Source organism: Hyperolius riggenbachi, chromosome 8 (assembly GCF_040937935.1).
Source record: "Hyperolius riggenbachi isolate aHypRig1 chromosome 8, aHypRig1.pri, whole genome shotgun sequence".
Lineage (NCBI taxonomy): Eukaryota > Metazoa > Chordata > Amphibia > Anura > Hyperoliidae > Hyperolius > Hyperolius riggenbachi.
Window position 1 is genome coordinate 286920983 of NC_090653.1, and position 20307 is coordinate 286941289.

The 20307-nt window shown below is 48.0% G+C and overlaps 1 protein-coding gene across 10 annotated transcripts in view; it reads left to right on the top strand.

Moving 5' to 3' along the window:
- NACC2 (NACC family member 2) overlaps positions 1-20307 on the top strand; it is a 247789-nt gene that overhangs the window by 135527 nt on the left and 91955 nt on the right. Inside the window, exon 1 of one of the 10 annotated variants that reach the window (XM_068249114.1) lies at positions 12984-13060. The exons of the other annotated variants lie outside the window; for them this stretch is intronic. The gene's annotated coding sequence lies outside the window, so the exon portion shown is untranslated. Of the gene's footprint in view, positions 1-12983; positions 13061-20307 lie in introns of those variants that run through there. 10 annotated transcript variants of the gene reach the window in all.

A 20307-nucleotide genomic window follows, 5' to 3' on the forward strand; every position in this document is an offset into this window, starting at 1 on the left:
TCTGCAGTCTTCCTATAGGAGGGGCAACTCTGCAGGTCAGGACTCTGCGGTCTTCCTATAGGAGGGTTAACTCTGCAGTCTTCCTATAGGAGGGTGACTTTGCAGGTCAGGACTCTGCAGTCTTCCTATAGGAGGAGTAACTCTGCAGGTCAGGACTCTGTGGTTTTCCTATAGGAGGGGTAACTGCAGTCTTCCTATAGGTGGGGTAACTCTGCAGGTCAGGACTCTGCAGTCTTCCTATAGGAGGGGTAACTCTGCAGATCAGGACTCTGCGGTCTCCCTATAGGAGGGGCAACTCTGCAGATCAGGACTCTGTGGTTTTCCTATAGGAGGGGTAACTCTGCAGGTCAGGACTCTGCAGTCTTCCTATAGGAGGGGTAACTCTGCAGGTCAGGACTCTGCAGTCTTCCTATAGGAGGGGTAACTCTGCAGGTCAGGACTCTGCAGTCTTCCTATAAGAGGGGTAACTCTGCAGATCAGGACTCTGCGGTCTCCCTATAGGAGGGGCAACTCTGCAGATCAGGGCTCTGGTTTTCCTATAGGAGGGGTAACTCTGCAGGTCAGGACTCTGCAGTCTTTCTCTAGGAGGGGCAACTCTGCAGGTCAGGACTCTGTGGTTTTCCTGTAGGAGGGGTAACTCTGCAGGTCTGGACTCTGCAGTCTTCCTATAAGAGGGGTAACTCTGCAGGTCAGGACTCTGCAGTCTTCCTATAGGAGGGGTACCTCTGCAGGTCAGGACTCTGTGGTTTTCCTATAGGAGGGGTAACTCTGCAGTCTTCCTATAGTAGGTGTAACTCTGCAGGTCAGGACTCTGTGGTCTTCCTATAGGAGGGTAACTTTGCAGGTCAGGACTCTGCACTCTTCCTATAGGAGGGGTAACTCTGCAGGTCAGGACTCTGTGGTTTTCTTATAGGAGGGGTAACTCTGCAGGTCAGGACTCTGCTGTCTTCCTATAGGAGGGGTAACTCTGCAGATCAGGACTCTGCGGTCTTCCTATAGGAGGGTAACTTTGCAGGTCAGGACTCTGCAGTCTTTCTATAGGAGGGGTAACTCTGCAGGTCAGGACTCTGCAGTCTTCCTATAGGAGGGGTACCTCTGTAGGTCAGGACTCTGCAGTCTTCCTATAGGAGGAGTAACTCTGCAGGTCAGGACTCTGTGGTTTTCCTATAGGAGGGGTAACTCTGCAGTCTTCCTATAGGAGGGGCAACTCTGCAGGTCAGGACTCTGCGGTCTTCCTATAGGAGGGTTAACTCTGCAGTCTTCCTATAGGAGGGTGACTTTGCAGGTCAGGACTCTGCAGTCTTCCTATAGGAGGAGTAACTCTGCAGGTCAGGACTCTGTGGTTTTCCTATAGGAGGAGTAACTGCAGTCTTCCTATAGGAGGGGTAACTCTGCAGGTCAGGACTCTGCAGTCTTCCTATAGGAGGGGTAACTCTGCAGATCAGGACTCTGCGGTCTCCCTATAGGAGGGGCAACTCTGCAGATCAGGACTCTGTGGTTTTCCTATAGGAGGGGTAACTCTGCAGGTCAGGACTCTGCAGTCTTCCTATAGGAGGAGTAACTCTGCAGGTCAGGACTCTGTGGTTTTCCTATAGGAGGGGTAACTGCAGTCTTCCTATAGGAGGGGTAACTCTGCAGGTCAGGACTCTGCAGTCTTCCTATAAGAGGGGTAACTCTGCAGGTCAGGTCTCTGCGGTCTCCCTATAGGAGGGGCAACTCTGCAGATCAGGACTCTGTGGTTTTCCTATAGGAGGGGTAACTCTGCAGGTCAGGACTCTGTGGTCTTCCTATAGGAGGGGTAACTCTGCAGGTCAGGCCTCTGCAGTCTTCCTATAGGAGGGGTAACTCTGCAGGTCAGGACTCTGCAGTCTTCCTATAGGAGGGGTAACTCTGCAGGTCAGGACTCTGCAGTCTTCCTATAGGAGGGGTAACTCTGCAGGTCAGGCCTCTGCAGTCTCACTATAGGAGGGGTAACTCTGCAGGTCAGGACTCTGCAGTCTTCCTATAGGAGGGGTAACTCTGCAGGTCAGGACTCTGTGGTCTTCCTATAGGAGGGGTAACTCTGCAGGTCAGGCCTCTGCAGTCTTCCTATAGGAGGGGTAACTCTGCAGGTCAGGACTCTGCAGTCTTCCTATAGGAGGGGTAACTCTGCAGGTCAGGCCTCTGCAGTCTTCCTATAGGAGGGGTAACTCTGCAGGTCAGGACTCTGCAGTCTTCCTATAGGAGGGGTAACTCTGCAGGTCAGGACTCTGCAGTCTTCCTATAGGAGGGGTAACTCTGCAGGTCAGGCCTCTGCAGTCTTACTATAGGAGGGGTAACTCTGCAGGTCAGGACTCTGCAGTCTTCCTATAGGAGGGGTAACTCTGCAGGTCAGGACTCTGCAGTCTTCCTATAGGAGGGGTAACTCTGCAGGTCAGGACTCTGTGGTTTTCCTATAGGAGGTGTAACTCTGCAGGTCAGGACTCTGTGGTTTTCCTATAGGAGGGGTAACTCTGCAGTCTTCCTATATTAGGGGTAACTCCTTATAATGTGATTTGGGAATGGTGGATTCACAACACATTGGCCTCAATTCACCAGAGGAGAGTTAGTAAGAGATAAAAGGTCGGTATTTTATCTCATGCGGTATCTTAACACTTTGTTTGCAATTACCACTGAGAGGATAGCGAGAGGAGTGTTCTGTAGCAGGCGATAATGGAGTGATATTATTATTTAGTATTTATATAGCGCCGACATCTTCCACAGCGCTGTACAGAGAATATAGTCTTGTCATTAGCTGTCCCTCAGAGGAGCTCACAATCTAATCCCTACCATAGTCCTATGTCTATGCATCGATCGTGTAGTATATATGTATTGTAGTCTAGGCCCAATTTAGGGGGAAGCCAAATAACTTCTCTTTATGTTTTGGGGGTGTTGGAGGAACCCAGAGTGCCCGGAGGAAACCCACACAGACACGGGGAGAACATACAAACTCCTTGCAGATGTTGACCTGGCTGGGATTCGAACCAGGGACCCAGCGCTGCAAGGCGAGAGTGCTAACCACGACGCCACCGTACACCCATCCACTTAATATTGTAAATGCTTAATATGCAGAACGGAGGGAGGGATTTGTAATGGAAGGAGAAGATCAAAAAACAGGGAGGGAAACCCTCTGCGGTCACATGCTGGTAATAACCTCCTCCTCCTACCCACAATCCTTTACTTCCAGCGTCCAGTGAGGCAAAGTATTGCATGCAAATCACTAACACCGCATATCTATCGACCGTTTATCGCTCGGTTTTCGCATCCATATTGCCCCATTATCGCTCCATTATCGCCTGCTACAGAACACTCCTTTCTCTATCCTCTCAGTGGTGAATTGCAAACAAAGTGTTAAAATACCGCATGAGATAAAATACCGACCTTTTATCTCTTACTAACTCTCCTCTGGTGAATTGAGGCCATTACTGGGCAAGAGCTTCACCAGCTTTTGGTCTTTTGCTATCTGTTTTACAGCTGAAATTATTACCTATATAAAAGGCACGATATACATAACACAGATGCGCTACTTTTGCATTACAGTATAATATGCAAAGTATAAGAAAAGGAAGGAGGAATAGTAATTCAGACTGTGGAGGCGGAGTCACTTCTGACTACCATAACGTGTGTTTAAAATGCAACGGAATATTTTATCCCTCTGACAGATGTCTCTGGGAATATTTATATAGAATTATAATTTCATAAATTATCATTTTAAAATTTGTCTTAGAAATGTATCTTTTTTTTTTAAGGTTAGGTGTTAGAAACGGGGGCTTTAGGGTTAGACGTTAGGAGGGGTGGTCTTAGGGTCAGGCACCACTAGGGGGGTCTTAGGTTTAGGCACCACTAGGGGACGGTCTTAGGGTTAGGCACCACCATGGGGGGTCATAGGGTTAGGCACCACCAGGGGGGTCCTATTTAATGTATGCAGACTTAAGGTAGCCATACACTGCTCGATTTGCCAACAGATTCGACCAACTGACAGATCCTTCTCTGATCGAATCTGATCAGAGAGGGATCGTATGGCCACCTTTACTGCAAACAGATTGTGAATCGATTTCAGCCTGAAACCGTTCACAATCTGTTGTGGTGGTGGTGGTGCTGCCGCCGCTCCCCCCGCCCGCATACATTACCTGCTCCGCCGGCGCGACTCCAGTCCCCAGGTCACCGCTGCTCCGTGTCCGCGCTGGTCTCCGGCCCCAGCATGCTTTACTTCTTCCTGCCCGGCAGGAAGTTTAAACAGTAGAGCGCCCTCTACTGTTTAAACTTCCTGCCGGGCCGGAGGAACTGAAGCATGCCGGAGACCAGCGCAGACACGGAGCAGCGGTGAGCAGGCGTAGACGTGCCGGCGGAGCAGGTAATGTATGCGGCTCTATTGCGTCGGTTGTCGGGTACTCGAACGCCGCTAGCGACGCGCTCCCTACCCGCGGGCGATCGACGCTAATTTTCCGCACGGAGCGATCGACGGGATCGGACGAAAAGGATCGAAATTCGGCGTGTAGCGCGAACGATTGGCAGCAGATTCGATCCCAGTGATCGAATCTGCTGTCGAAACGGCGGCGAATCGGGCCAGTGTATGGCCAGCTTTACCTCCTCAAGAAGGACTCACAAAGTTGGGATTCAGCACAAATAATACTTTAATCAAAAGCTGAAAAACAGGCAACATGTTTCGCAGTACGGCTTCTTCAGGCAATAAAAGGAGAAACTTCTCGGAGCTGAAAGCCAAAAATGGCATCTTCGTGATATGAGAGACTAGCCATTCCCAGCTGAGGAACGTTTTTGTAGTTTGGGGATAGACCAATCGCATGAGGCAGCTGCTGTTCTTGAATGGTCAAATTCCAATCTCTCATGAACTTATATAAAATTTGCGTAAATTTTGCATCCATTTGGAATGAGTATTATCTGGTTCACTTCTGTTGGTTTCGGTGCTTTATTTGCAGGCTTATTCACGCCATTATCAAATTGCCCAATCATCCACGATAAAACGCAGCCGGTTTCCATGGACTCAAGTGTGGCCAAAGCCTTAAAAGTGGACCAGCGGTGGGAGGGATATGGAGGCTGCCATATTGATTTCCTTTTAAACAAAACCAGTTGCCTGGCTGTCCTGCTGATCCTCTGCTTCTGATACTTAGGGTACGTACAGACATACGATAACGATCGTTCGTTCTGACTGACGAACGATGTTAAAGGAGGTATCGGCCGATGATCGTTTGAAGAAAGGCTACTTTGAACATCGTTCGTGTACGAACGATCTTGGAACGAGCGTTCCGTGCGCAACATAATGTATAAACTGATTTCAAACACAAGTGTCAAAAAGAACTGTTTGAGCATGTGCAAAGCTTTGAGAACGAACGATCAACGACCGATCGTTGTACAGACATTACTTTTTGAACGATGGTCGTTGGAAAAGATCTGGCAGAATGGATCGTTCTTTACCAACGACATATCTCGTTGGTCGGTCGTTTTAATGATCGTTTGTGCACTTTTTACAAACGATCGTCGGCCAATGCTGTCGGTAACGATCGTTTCAAACGACTATAGTCGCATGTCTGTACGCACCCTTAGCCATGGCCCTAGAACAAGCATGCAGCAGATCAGGTGTTTCTGACATGATTGTCAGAACTGAGAAGATTAGCTGCATGCTTGTTTCTGGTGTGATTCAGACACTACTGCAGCCAAATAGATCATGGAAGAAGAAGGAGCAGGAATGATCGGCACTGCACATTTATTCTTCAAAAAGTGAGGCACAGTCCGAATGCATAAATACAAAACAGTAGTGCAGCATACATGGACATACCGGTGCTCAGAGGTGTGATGCTGGGCTCTGCTCGCCTGACGGCCGTTTCACGCTGTAGCGCGCTTCTACGGAATGTAGCTGCTGACTTTAGGAAAAAGTCGCCCTGTGTAATACAATGTAATTATGGAAAGATGGATATCATTTTAAAGCTCTCTTTCTGACGACCCCTAAATCGTCTCCCTACGCCTTTTAGTTTTCTCTATTTTTGCGATCGAAATCGCGGCCGCGGCAATTTCAATCACAAAAATAGCGAAAATTAAAAGACGTAGGGTGGCGGTTTTTATATCATTGGAAAGAGGAGAAAGAGAGCTTTAAAATGATATGCATCTTTCCACAGTTTTTGCACTGCTCGGAGTCCCTTTAACATTGGATCCTTTCATATCCGTTCCGTTTGTACAGTATACGTTCCGCAAAAACCGCTAGTGTGAACCGGGCCTTAAGTTGGCCGTACACTAGGTGCACCGATTCCTGCCAGATCGACAGCAGATTCGATCACTGGGATCGAATCTGCTGTCACATCGTTCCCGCTACACGCCGAATTTCGATCTATTTCGTCCGATCCCGTCGATCGCTCCGTGCGGAAAATTACCGTCGATCGCCCGCGGGTAGGGAGCGCGTCGCTAGCGGCGTTCGAGTGCCCGACGACCGACGCAATAGAGCGGCAATACATTACCTGCTACGCCGGCGCGACTCGCCCCGGTCACCGCTGCTCCGTCTCCGCGCTGGTCTCCGGGTCTTCACTTCTTCCTGCTCTACTGTTTAAACTTCCTGCCGGGCAGGAAGAAGCAAAGCATGCCGGACCTGGAGACCAGAGCGGAGACGGAGCAGCGGTGACCGGGGTGAGTCGCGCCGGTGTAGCAAGTAATGTATGCGGCGGGGGGGGGGGGGAGCGGCAGCAACACCACCACCACAGATTGTGAACGGTTTCAGGCTGAAATCGGTTCACAATCTGTTTGCAGTAAAGGTGGCCATACGATCCCTCTCTGATCAGATTCGATCAGAGAGGGATCTATCTGTTGGTCGAATCTGATGGCAAATCGACCAGTGTATGGCTACCTTTACTGTCCCTACTGTATGCAACGGTAACGCGGCGTTAATGTGCATTACCCCTTTTTGTTGCGTTGTAATGTTGCATTACAACTTTTCAACGCAACGTCCCACTGTGAACCTAGCCTAAAGCATTTATAAATCAATAATGTAAAAAGTTTAAACAGTTTTATTCATTACTTTATTTTCTTTTTTTATTAGTTGAGCACCAGTCATCTCCAGTATAATCGTCAAAAAATTTCCACTCTGACTGATTGAGGTTTTTTTTTTTGATTATCTGGCCAATCTCAATCATTTTTGATCGATCACTCCACCTAAAAAGTCTGTTGATTCTTTCTCGATTCATTTTAAGAATGTAATCCAAAGGTCGATCGTACATCAAAATCAGTAAGTGTATGATTAATAAATCTATGACCCGATCAAACTGTGATGATACTGTGCAGTAGGAGAACAGAGATGCCAGCAGAATAAAAGTGGATAAAACCTTTAAAATTTGCTGGGAGGAAGTGGTGGACTTACCTCCATAAAGCAGACACGAAAGACTGCCTGAAAAGTAGCAATCACATTTATTACAAAGTACCCTAAAAGTGCAACGTGTTTTGCAGGCCGAGCCCGCTTCATCAGGCAATAAACGGGGGGGGGGGGGGCAAAACAGAATTCCAGCAATAGCAGGTGTAGCGCCTCACTGTGACTAGAAATCGTAAGATGTAAATCGTTTTGGCTTGCATGCAGATTTCATGCCAATTTTATGTAGTGGGAAACTAGGCCGATCCAGTGCATGTCCTGCTGATTTTGATTGGCCCAATCCATACTACATACAATTTGCTTGATATTTGCATGCAAACCCGCAATTATCAGCATGAAGGTTGTAAAATAGAAAACATTTAATGTAAACCTCTGTTTTAGTTATGTAGGTATCAGTGGGTAGCAGGGCAAGTAACTCAGGCTAGTAACTAACCAGCTCGCCCGTAAAGCATTATTGCTCTGAGACTCCGCCGCCTCTCGGCAAAACTGCTGTGGCGGCTTTTGTTCAAACTGCTTCTGGAGCTCTGTGGCCACACCCGCCTGTGTTGTGGCCACTCCCAGAGCTAAAAACATCTGTGCGTACAAGAGGGGGAGCCCTAGGGTGGCAAGTCTGAGTTGTTTGCGTCTGGTAACGATGAATTCTTCTGCACACTAGCGAATCTGCCAATGACCAGTTCTTGGATTGGAGATGTATGTTCAATTCTGCATTTAAGGGCCAACTAAAGTGAGAGGGATATGGAGGCTCCCATATTCATTTCCTTTTTACCAATACCAGTTTCCTGGCTGCCCTGCTGATCTATTTGGCTGCAGTAGTGTCTGAATCACACACCTGAAACAAGCATGCAGCTAATCTTGTCAGATCTGACAATAATTTCAGGAACACCTGATCTGCTGCATGCATGTTCAGGGGCTATGGCTAAAAGCATTAAAGGCAGAGGATCAGCAGGGCTGCCAGGCAACTGGTATTGCTTAAAGAGACTCCGTAACAAAAATTGCATCCTGTTTTTTATCATCCTACAAGTTCCAAAAGCTATTCTAATGTGTTCTGGCTTACTGCAGCACTTTGTACTATCACAGTCTCTGTAATAAATCAACTTATCTCTCTCTTGTCAGACTTGTCAGCCTGTGTCTGGAAGGCTGCCAAGTTCTTCAGTGTTGTGGTTCTGCTATGAACTCCCCCTTCTAGGCCCCTCTATGCACACTGCCTGTGTGTTATTTAGATTAGAGCAGCTTCTCTCTTCTCTCTTATCTTTTACAAGCTGGATAAATCGTCCTCTGAGCTGGCTGGGCTTTCACATAGTGAGGAATTACAGACAAGGGCAAAGCTGTTTACAGGAAGAAAAGAGCAGCCTAAAACTTCAGTGCATGAGAAATGCAGGGGGAAAGAAACACACAAATGATCTCTTGAGATTCAAAAGGAAGGCTGTATACAGCCTGCTTGTGTATGGATGTATTTTCTATGTGTGGACATACTGTACATCAACCTACTTCCTGTTTTGGTGGCCATTTTGTTTGTTTATAAACAAACTTTTTAAAACTGTTTTTAACCACTTTTAATGCGGCGGGGAGCGGCGAAATTGTGACAGAGGGTAATAGGAGATGTCCCTTAATGCACTGGTATGTTTACTTTTGTGTGATTTTAACAATACAGATTCTCTTTAAAAGGAAATAAATATGGCAGCCTCCATATCCCTCTCCCTGCAGGGGTGCTTTAAATTTAGTCAGTTGGAGGCGGAGCATCTGGTTGCTGGTTAGTTAACCAGCTGTCAGCCAATTGATCGACAGCTATAGGTTTTGATTGTTTCAGTTTTGGTTTTCCCCCTGGATCACTGGAAATTTGCATATTTCCGGAATTTGCCAGTGCTGCCATTTTCCTCAGCTGGCCTCTGATTGGCTGCCCATCTTTCCCATTCCTCAGTAAGAATAACAGCGTTGGTATATTTAGCTTGGCAGCGCCCGCTCTCACTGTGAAACGCGTAATGTAATTATTGGGGCCTGGGAATGGCGCGACATGCGGGAATAGAGCTGCCATTCTCCGAGCACAGGTCAAATATCTAACAACGGAATCCCCCTTTGATTTCCTCTCTTTACAAAGACCACCCGTAAACGGCTGCGCGAGGGGTGACATCTGCAGTGCTCGTTTCCAGCTGCTTCTAGACGGAAACACAGCAAACATCTCGGGAGACTTCAGTGGTGGGATCTCTGTGTACCTGAGTTCCCAGCTCTGCCCCCCTGCTGCACCCATTACCAGAGGCTCCTCCCCTGCTGGATTCTCCTATCTCTCAGGGGTTCTGGTGGTGAGATCTCTGTGCACCTGAGTTCCCAGCTCTGCACACCTGCTGCACCCATTACCAGAGGCTCCTCCCCCTGCTGTATTCTTCTATCTCTCAGGGGCTCTGGTGGTGAGATCTCTGTGTACCTGAGTTCCCAGCTCTGCCCCCCTGCTGCACCCATTACCAGAGGCTCCTCCCCCTGCTGAATTCTCCTATCTCTCAGGGGTTCTGGTGGTGAGATCTCTGTGCACCTGAGTTCCCAGCTCTGCACACCTGCTGCACCCATTACCAGAGGCTCCTCCCCCTGCTGGATTCCTCTATCTCTCAGGGATCTGGTGGTGAGATCTCTGTGCACCGGAGTTCCCAGCTCTGCACACCTGCCACACCCATTACCAGAGGCTCCTCCCCCTGCTGGATTCCTCTATCTCTCAGGGGCTCTGGTGGTGAAATCTCTGTGCTCCTGAGTTCCCAGCTCTGCACACCTGCTGTACCCACTAACAGGAGATCTCCCGTTGCACCATGCTGGGAGAGGGAGGATGGATGACGGCTCATAGCTACAGCGGTGACCTCATTGTAAAATTTGAAATATATGTTTTTGTATACAAATATAATGTACATTTGTCCCAAAGTTAAATGCATCATATGTAACTTTTTTCCTATGTACCGGTCACTTACCATAGGCTTTAAAAAAAATCCCGGAGTAAAATGTACAAAATAGCAATTACTTTTTTCCTATGTTGCTGTAACTTGCAGTAGGTGGTGAAAATCTGACAGGTTTTGGACTAGTCCATCTCCTCATGGGGGGATTCTCTGGGTTTCCTTAATTTTTTGCTAGAAATAGACAGTGAGATGCAATGATTACAAGTTGATTCAGGCTAGGGTCACACTTGGGCAAAAATTGTGAGAGTTTTCTCGTTGCGAAATGCACAATCGCAGTGCACTGGCAGCATTGTGCGGTTTTCCGCCACGTTGGAAAGAAGCAGACGCTGTTGCTTCTTGTTGCACACTGCGTGCAATCCCCCTTTGCAAACCAGTCAGCTGTTCTCAGCTCGCTGCCGGCCAGTGATGCTGATACGGCCGCGGGCAACGTTTTTCGTGGCAGCAACTGATGCTACCCCCAGGGTTATGCAAATTCTGTCTGCAGCTTGAAAACAGACCAATCAGATTTTGCTGAGGTGGAATTTGATTGGTCCATTTTTAAGCTGCATAATCCTGCATCAAATCATTGACCCTATACAAACAAAGAGCGAGTTTCCTCCCCGGGGTTTCCAGTCTCCTCCTTCCTCAGTCTGGAGTTCCAGGATCTGTTCTCTGGAGGAAGAGGAATGCCGACGAGCTTGTCCGGAGGCTCCGATTTGTAAAGATCACGGTTGGCAAGTGATAAGGAAAATCTTTGGCATTTGAGAATGGTGACACCAGGAACCTGAAGTACCTAGGTCTCCTGGACTTGTGCATGGTTGGCCAATCTAACAGTGGCCAATACGTCTGCTGAGTCTGTTTTATATTGGGTGTCTGGTGAAGGAAGAAGCTTGGAATATAATACAAGACTGTGTGATCTGTCTAAAGATTTTTTTTCTAAAGAGAAGTGCGCTGGACTATGTTTTGCATTGAAATCATTGACCCTCCCTTATCTTTGTAATGCCAGCTATTGGAAAAGACCCATACAAAGAGTCCTGTTTCCTCATGTGCCGAAGCTACCCATTGAGAGCAGGCGGGAGGAGAGGCGGGACTTAGAAATTCCTAAGTTCCGCCTCTCCTCTTTAGTCCCGCCTTGCCTCTCTAGTCCAGCCTCGCCTTTCTGGAACTGTCTTGACTCGCTAGTCTTGTCAAAACAAAGACTTGTCGAAACGAATGAAAATCCCCCATGAGGAGATAGACTACTCCAAAACCTGTCAAATCTGTCAGATTTCTACTACCTACTGTAAGTGACAGCAACATAGGAAAAAAGTCATTTATAGTGCATTTTACTGAACATATTTATATGTATGTATTTTACAACAGTTTTTTGCTGTAGTCGTCCTTGAAGCATGATTAGCTGCAATAATTTTTGTCCTGGGTGATTCCCACCTCCTGCCTGTATTCTTATTGCTAATCCCCACAGAATGGAACTGAAGCCTGGTACACACTTTCAATTCTGATTCAATCACTGACCAATTTTACCTCCTCCTTGTAGTGTGGGGGCAACCAGGTATTGAATACCACAAGCAGATTGTGTAGGTAAAGCGTCATACTACATGGAGGTAATACAATTAGTCAGAGATTGGCCAATCGAAATTGCAAATAAATATGGCAGCCTCCATATCACTTTCACTTTAGGTTCCCTTTAAGTTTTACTGGATTTGCCGCATGAATGTTTCAGGTGGGTGATTCAGACACTACTGCAGCCAGAGAGATCAGCAGGACAGCCAGGCATCTGGTTTTGTTTAACAGGAAATACATTTGGCAGTGTCCTTATCCCTCTCACTTTAGGTTCACTTTAAAGAGAACCAGATATTAAGAAGCTAGAAGATTTTATACATACCTGGGGCTTGCTCCAGCCCCATAAGCCTGGATCGCTCCCACGCCACCGTCCTCCGCTGCCTGGATCCGCCATACCGGGTCCTGTACTTTCGCGGCCAATTGTCCGCATCACAGAGGCTCCCGGCATACCCTTACGCGTGCGGCTGCATACTGCGCAGCCGCACGCGTAAGGATATGGATGGAGCCCCTGATCATGCAGACAATTGGCCGCGTCCGCCGGAAGTGACGGGACCCGGTACCGGCGGATCCAGGAAGTGGAGGATTGCGGTGTGGGAGCGATCCAGGCTTATGGGGCTGGAGGAAGCCCCAGGTATGTATAAAATCTTTTTCTTTTTTTAAGTCTCCTTCCTCTCTGGTTCCCTTTAAGTTTAACTGGATTTGCTGCATGCTTGTTTCAGGTGGGTGATTCAGACACTGCTGCAGCCAGAGAGATCAACAGGACAGCCAGGCAACTGGTATTGTTTAACAGGAAGTAAATATGGCAGCGTTCATATCCTTCTTCACTTCAGGTTTCCTGTATCCCAGCAAAGATAATTTATTATTTGTTTTTGCTCCATGGCCTGCTGTCCCCCACGAGCCGGGCCTGTCCCCTGAGCGTCCCGCGGTCTCTCTCCCCGGCGCCCAGGATTGCCGCCTCCGGCCGGCAGCGCTCCATGCGGTAATTGTACAGTAACGGCAATTGGATTAGGGCTCAGGGCTGCGTTCCAGCTAAATTGACTTTGTGTGGATATTTGTGTTGCTTTCCCTCCTCTGTTCCCTCCTTCATGGTCTGCGCTCTCATTGCATCAGGATCCTTGCTGTACTCATGTGTGTGAGCGAATGCTGACTCACAGACTAACTTGCACAAGGCAGAGAGCTCACACTGATGCCTCCTCCATACTAGGTAACACCGCGTCTGCTGTATCTGCTCTATACATTATTCCATGCTATGCTTGTTATGGGAGGGGGGGGGCTTCAGGTACTGTATCGCGGAGAGGGGGGGGGGTGTCGCAACCTCCGGCGGTGTCTGCTAACTCCGATCAATGCTGTGCAGAATAACGTTGCAGTTTTTTTTCTTCCTGTAGTTTTCAGGCGCAGGGAATGGGTGCTGTCTGCTGTCTGATCGCGGCTTATAGCTGCTATCCGTGCGGGGTTAACCCTTTCGCTGCTGGGCCAGACGCTTAACCCCTCGCTGTCTGCGCTTCGACGAGACGAACGGCGGCTGATCCTGTGTTTTGCTTTCTGTTTTTCTTTCGGGAATTTCAGTCGTCTGTGTTTAAAGTGTAACGATCGGCATTAACCTCGCGTGTGCCAGATCGTTTGAAATCTTTAAAGTACTAATGAGGCTGCCAGACTGCAGTTGTGGGTTCGGTGCTGCTTGCGGTGTCTGTGTTTTTTGTTTTAGCTGATGCGGGTGGAGTTTTGAGGGGGGCAGCTGCGTTGTTTGGGCCGACGTGGGGTCGCGAGGTCAGCACGCAGGTCGTTTGTTTCGGCGGACGCTGAGAATGGTCAGCTGTCAATCTAAACTCTCCATCTGCGCTGCGATTGACAGCGATGAATTCCAAGGGGCGCTGCAGTAGTTGTGTGTGTGTGTGTGTCGTCCCCCCCCCCCCCCCCCCGGTCTGTCTATAGGAGGGAGTGACGGTTAGAGCTCGATGTCTGGGTATGAATTAATCAGACAAGGAGCTGAAAGACAGAGGCTGCGGGCTGCGTTTGCTGATCCTGACACATTTGGCGTTTGGCGTGTTCCCGTGTATGACGAGGCGACGCCGGCTGACAGGAGACGGCGTGAAGGCGAAGGGTCGCGGCGCTGATCGGTGTCTGAATGCAGAACTGTGTCACCTCCTGCTCTGTAACCGCACAGAGCCGCAGATGCATGCTACTACAAGTCCCAGCATGCACCGACCTCGTCGTTCCTGAGCGCAAACCTCCAATTAATAACGGCTTGATTAATAAGGGCTGGAGCCCATCTCGACCAATCAGATTTTCGCCGCTCTGATCACTTCTGATTGATGCTTGTGGGTAATGATGATCAGTGAGGTGCAAATGATTGCTCCTTGCATTCAAATTTCATGTAAATGTTATGCAGCTTAAACTTGGACCAACAAAAATTGGCAGGAAGTGATCCGGATTGGTCCAGTTTTAAACTGCATATAATTAACATGAAATTTGAATGCAAGAAGAACTTTTTGCATCTCATCGATTATGATTTAATCTTAAAGGACATCTAAAGTGAGAGGTATATGGAGGCTGCCATATTTATTGTCTTTTAAACAATGCTGATTGCCTGGCTGTCCTGCTGATCCTCTACCCCTAATAAGTTTCGCCATAGCCCCTGAACAAGCATGCAGCTCTGACTGAAGTGTGACTGGATTAGCTGCATGCTTGTTCCAGGTTTGTGATTGAGACATTACTGCAGCCAAAGGCCAGCGGGACTGCCAGGCAACTGGTATTGGATATAAATATGGCAGCCTCCATATCCCTCTTACTTCAGGTTTCCCTTTAAAGCGGATCTGAACTCAGAGCTTACTCTCTGTTCTAAAAGATAAGCAACAGCATAATAACCTTTGTGTGTGTGTCTACTTCCTGCTTTCATGGATGCAGACATAGTTAACATCCTGTGTTTACAAATTACCTGCTCTGCCGAGGACTACAGAGATCCCTGATCTGACACAGCGGAGAGATCAAATTACAACTTGTGATTAGTCACAGATGAAGAGGAATTAGACAGGCTAAACTGTAAATACACACAGGGTGCATTTCTCTGTTTTCCTTCTGTAATGTGCAAGAGATCAGGTCCACTTTAAAGCAGAAGGTATTTGCAATGATTCTGTTTTATGTAAAAAAAGATCTCCCATGATGGACTGCTGCTGAATATGCAAATCATCGCTGTGTGCCGGACACGCCCCCAGAACCGCTCATATACTGTATATACTTGAGTATAAGAAATGTAGGTCTGATTCACTTCATAAAAGTATAGGGATCGACTTATACAAGAGTCACAGGCAACACTGAGCACACTGAGTAATGTGTGTACTAATAGTGACATTCCTATTTGCAGCAATTCACCCAGTGATAAGTGATACTTTAAGGAAAGGAAATGGCAAGAAGACACAGGTGTGAAAGTCCTGGCCACAACATACTGGGCTGCATAATAGGGAGTGAATAATTGCAGCACTTGGAGGCTGGAGGAGGTATTGGCTGCACTTAAGGAACAGGAGTGGTTAATGGCTGCAATACTGTATGCAGTACAGTCATTAAAGAGAAACTCCGACCAAGAATTGAACTTTATCCCAATCAGTAGCTGATACCCCCTTTTACATGAGAAATCTATTCCTTTTCACAAACAGACCACCAGAGGGCGCTGTATGACTGATATTGTGGTGAAACCCCTCCCACAAGAAACTCTTGAGTACGTACCCCTGGCAGTTTCCTGTCTGTGATCCTTGCTGCATTGTGGGAAATAGCTGTTTACAGCTGTCAAAAAAGCACGCAGCAGCTACATCACCTGCCAACAGTAAAAATTTCACCATGTAATAAATGTCAGAATGTAAATCAGGGATCTAAAAGATTTTACAATGGGCAAACACTGACTAAATCATTTATACATAATTATTGTAAAAATGAAGCACTTTTTTTATTACATTATTTTCACTGGAGTTCCTCTTTAACTCCTCCTTGTCCCAAAGTAAAGCCATTACCTTTGCTGGGTAGACTTATACTTGAGTCAATAAAGAAATTCCAGCTTAAGAGGGTTGAATATTGGAGTGGACTTATACAAGAGGTCGACTTGTAATCGAGGTAGTCCTACTGATGATTTCTCGGTGTATAGTTATACATAGTCATAAAAAAGGGCTTCTGCACTGTAAGTAAGGCAGGGCAGACACTTGAATGTGTGGGAAATGCGCAAGTGAGAGAGTATGTTTCACAGCAGCTAATGTAAAAAATAGAGAGAGTCCTTGTGGTGTCTGATAAGGTCTCACAGGCTGTATGTTTTTTCCTGCATTTGAGAATTCAACGTAAATGAGCCCCCAGTCATTCCCATTGATTTACATGGACTGGCGGTCCTGATCCGAGTTGCAAAAAATGGTATGCGAACCCGTCAAGTTTAACCCGTCGGAGACCCAGATTACATACTTGGCCAAGTTATCTGCATGGAGTTGGTATGTTCTCCCTGTATTAGTGTGGCTTTTCTCCAAGTGCTCTGCTCTCCTCCAGTATTCTATAAGAGGGGCATAACTATAGACCCTGCAAGGGATGCAGCCGCAGGGGCGCCCAGAAGCTGCAGGGGGCCCCATGGGGGGGGGAGGGGGGGGTGAAGTTTTTTTCTCCCAGTCCTGAGAGACTGACAACTAAGGGCACAGAGAGAAAAGGATTTCTGCTCTCTGCAAAAATTGTTCTAATGACTGCATCTGCCCAGCCACTGATAAGGGAGCATACAAAGTTTTGTAGACAGTCCCTATTTAGTGTGCAGCAGGGTCTTGTGTACAACGCTGCTCTACCCCCAGCCTCTCTATCCCTCTGCAAATGCTGGGTACTGTAGTGATGCTGGAGGAGTCTGCAAAGTCCCGCCCCCAGCCTCTCTACCCCTCCCCAAGTGCTGTGTACTGTAGTGATGCTGGAGGAGTCTGCAGAGCCCCGCCCCCAGCCTCTCTACCCCTCCCCAAGTGCTGTGTACTGTAGTGATGCTGGAGGAGTCTGCAAAGTCCCGCCCCCAGCCTCTCTACCCCTCCCCAAGTGCTGTGTACTGTAGTGATGCTGGAGTAGTCTGCAGAGCCCCGCCCCCAGCTTCTCTACCCCTCCCCAAGTGCTGTGTACTGTAGTGATGCTGGAGGAGTCTGCAGAGCCCCGCCCCCAGCCTCTCTACCCCTCCCCAAGTGCTGTGTACTGTAGTGATGCCAGAGGAGTCTGCAGAGCCAGTTCTGCTCCAATCAGAGATGGACAGAGTGAGTGTAATAAGCTGGGGCTGGGAGCACACTCCTCTGTTGGGTTTTCTGCACATCAATTGTGTCTGTATGTGTGAAATCCTACATGTTTTATCACAGAAGCTAATGTCATTGATAGAGAAAATGTGTGCATTGCTTCACTGCTGCCTGTGTTTATCTGCATGGGGAAAACGCATTCAAGTGTGCACTAGCCAGTATGAACATTGGTTCTCAGTTTACCTGTGCAGAAAGCAAGGGGGGGGGGATATAGTGATTTCTAGTTACCCACTGTTCTAGAAGTAGCAGTGTTAGTAACAGACTATAGTGGGGACATTAGATTGTGAGCTCCTCTGGCGGTCAGTGAAAGGCTGGAAGAATCCCGGTGGTTCGATGGCGGTGTTGAATCATTAGCGCAATCTGTGTCGTGTTCAACTTTAGGCCATTACCACGGAGAACGGACACCGCACTAACAAACGCTACTGGCAAATGTGCGGCAATGTTCCTGAAGCTCGTAGACATAAGTGCAAATCTATCCGCAGTCTGTAAGTGTTGCAGAAAGAGCGTCGGCGCTATAAAATGTGTAAATTAATAAAGTCACCTTCTAACACTTCTCAGCGGTGAGAACGTCGGCTGAACGTTTGTAGTTATAACCCATTTATTAATTACTGCATTTGTTAGAAAAGACTAATAGAGATTCTGCCTTCTGCAGCGTATATCTGCTGTGTCTGTCAGCTTCTTGTTACCGATCATCAGATCATATGTCACACTATTGCATGTTCCACACTGTACACACGTTACCCAACACCCACAATAGTGAGAGCTCCCTGCAGTGGTTTGTGTCTCCTCCCCTCCCGCATTGGTGAGATCTTCCTGCAGTGGTTTGTGTCTCCTCCCCTCCCACAATGATGAGATCTCCCTACAGAGGTTTGTGTCTCCTCCTCTCCCACAATGGTGAGAGCTCCCTGCAGTGGTTTGTGTCTCCTCCCCTCCCGCATTGGTGAGATCTCCCTGCAGTGGTTTGTGTCTCCTCCCCTCCCACAATGGTGAGATCTGCCTGCAGTGGTTTGTGTCTCCTCCCCTCCCACAATGATGAGATCTCCCTGCAGTGGTTTGTGTCTCCTCCCCTCCCACAATGGTGAGATCTCCCTGCAGTAGTTTGTCTCCTCCCCTCCCACAATGGTGCGATCTCCCTGCATTGGTTTGTGTCTCCTCCCCTCTCACAATGGTGAGATCTCCCTGCAGTGGTTTGTGTCTCCTCCCCTCCCACAATGGTGAGCTCTACCTGCAGTGGTTTGTGTCTCCTCCCCTCCCACAATGTTCAGATGTCCCTGCAGTGATTTGTGTCTTATCCCCTCCCACAATGGTGAGATCTCCCTGTAGTGGTTGGTGTCTCCTCCACTCCCACAATGGTGAGATGTCCCTGCAGTGGTTTGTGTCTTATCCCCTTCCCCAATGGTAAGCTTCCTCTGCAGTGGTTTGTGTCTCCTCCCCTCTTACTATCTCCCTGCAGTAGTTTAAATAACAGGGCCGACAGTGACCTGCACCCGCCCACCCCCTACACACACACGTATGGATGCAGAAAACTGGGGTTTTATTTATTAGGATGGAAGTGGTAAAACTGGCCAATCAAAATTGGAAGTATGTATCAGGTTTATGGTGGCATCATGGTACAATTTTTTTCATCCAATCTTACCAATTCTATGTAGTATAATGGAACTGCCTAAATTATCCTTTCAGTATATTCACTTAAATTTACCCTTATACTACATAGAAATAGTAAGATTGTATGAAAAGAATTGTACCATGTATGGCCACCATTACAGAGAACCTGAGATGAAAGCCATGTCAGGTTTTATACTTACCTGGGGCTTCCTTAAAAGACTTCCGATGTGACAAATATGAAATAGATTTTACTCAGCTGTGGCTTCTGCCTGCTAATATCAGAAGTCGCAGTCCCTCGCCGCTGCCCCGGTCCCCCACGTTGATCGCGACCCCGTCGGTGGGTCCGGTCTTCTGCACCTGCGCGGGCTTCCGTATCTGCTGTCCATGTCATCTGGCTGCTAGGGGCTGAAAGGAGTCCCACTTGAGTAAAATCCGTTTCAGGCCTCTTGCACACTACTTATGATTTAAATTTTTTTATACGTTCCAATTTTTGATTCCTATTTTAAAAAATGTAGCGGCATGGTTTTTTTAACGGTAACAAAAAATCGGATCGTATAAAAAAAATCTGAATCGCATGTAGTGTGCAAGAGGCCTAATATTAGTTGTATTGGAAAACCTTTAAGCCCCTTTGAGGCCGCTCAATCCCTTGCCATCTTCTCGGGTGACTCCTGTCACCCTCAATACAGCCGAAAGCCTGGCTGAGTCTTGCGGAGTCGCGTAGCCAGGCGAGGTCCCCCATCGCGCTCTCGTCCCTGGCAGGGTTCTGCACCTGACCAGTAGTACTGCGCAAGCGCAGAACTATCCCAGCTGTGGGAGGAGCGCGATGGGGGACCTCGCCTGGCTGGGCTGCACAACTCAGCACCACTCAGCCAGGCTTTCTGGCAGTATTGCTGGTGACAGGAGCCACCCGAGGAGACAGAGAGGGACTGAGCGGCCTCAAGTGGGCTTAAGGAAAACCTGTAACAAAAAAAACCCTCTAGGTGGGGATACTTGCCTCGGGAGGGGGAAGCCTCTGGAAGCTGAGCCCAATCTTATCTGCTCTACTGTGCAGGCATAAGCCCTTTGCACCTGCGCCGTAGAGCGGATCGATCAGCCTCGGCTATTTCCTCCTTAGCCCTGAACGAAGAGCCGCGACTGTCCTTGCGCTGGATCGCGGTAGGTAATTATTGCCGTGCATGCGCCATATTTGTCAGCGTTTGTCGAGCAGGTTTCTGGGGAATCAGCGCTGGATTCCCTGAAGCTACAGAGGACTGGGAAGCTTCATTGGGACCCTGAGGCTTCACGAGGTAAGTATCGACCAAATGTTTTTTGTTGTTGTTGTTGTTGTTGTTGTTACAGGGTCTCTTTAACGAAGTCCCAGGTAAGTATGGAACCTGAAATGGCTTTCATCTCAGGTACACTTATAGCCTTAATAACACATCCAATTTTCATTGGCTAATGAGTGAACAATGTCACCCCCTCCATGTAGTACGTGGGCCAAAAGATTCTGTGCAGGTAAACCCTCATAGTACAAGGAGGGGGTAAAAAGGCCAATGATTGGCCAGTCTAAGTTGGATGTCTGTAT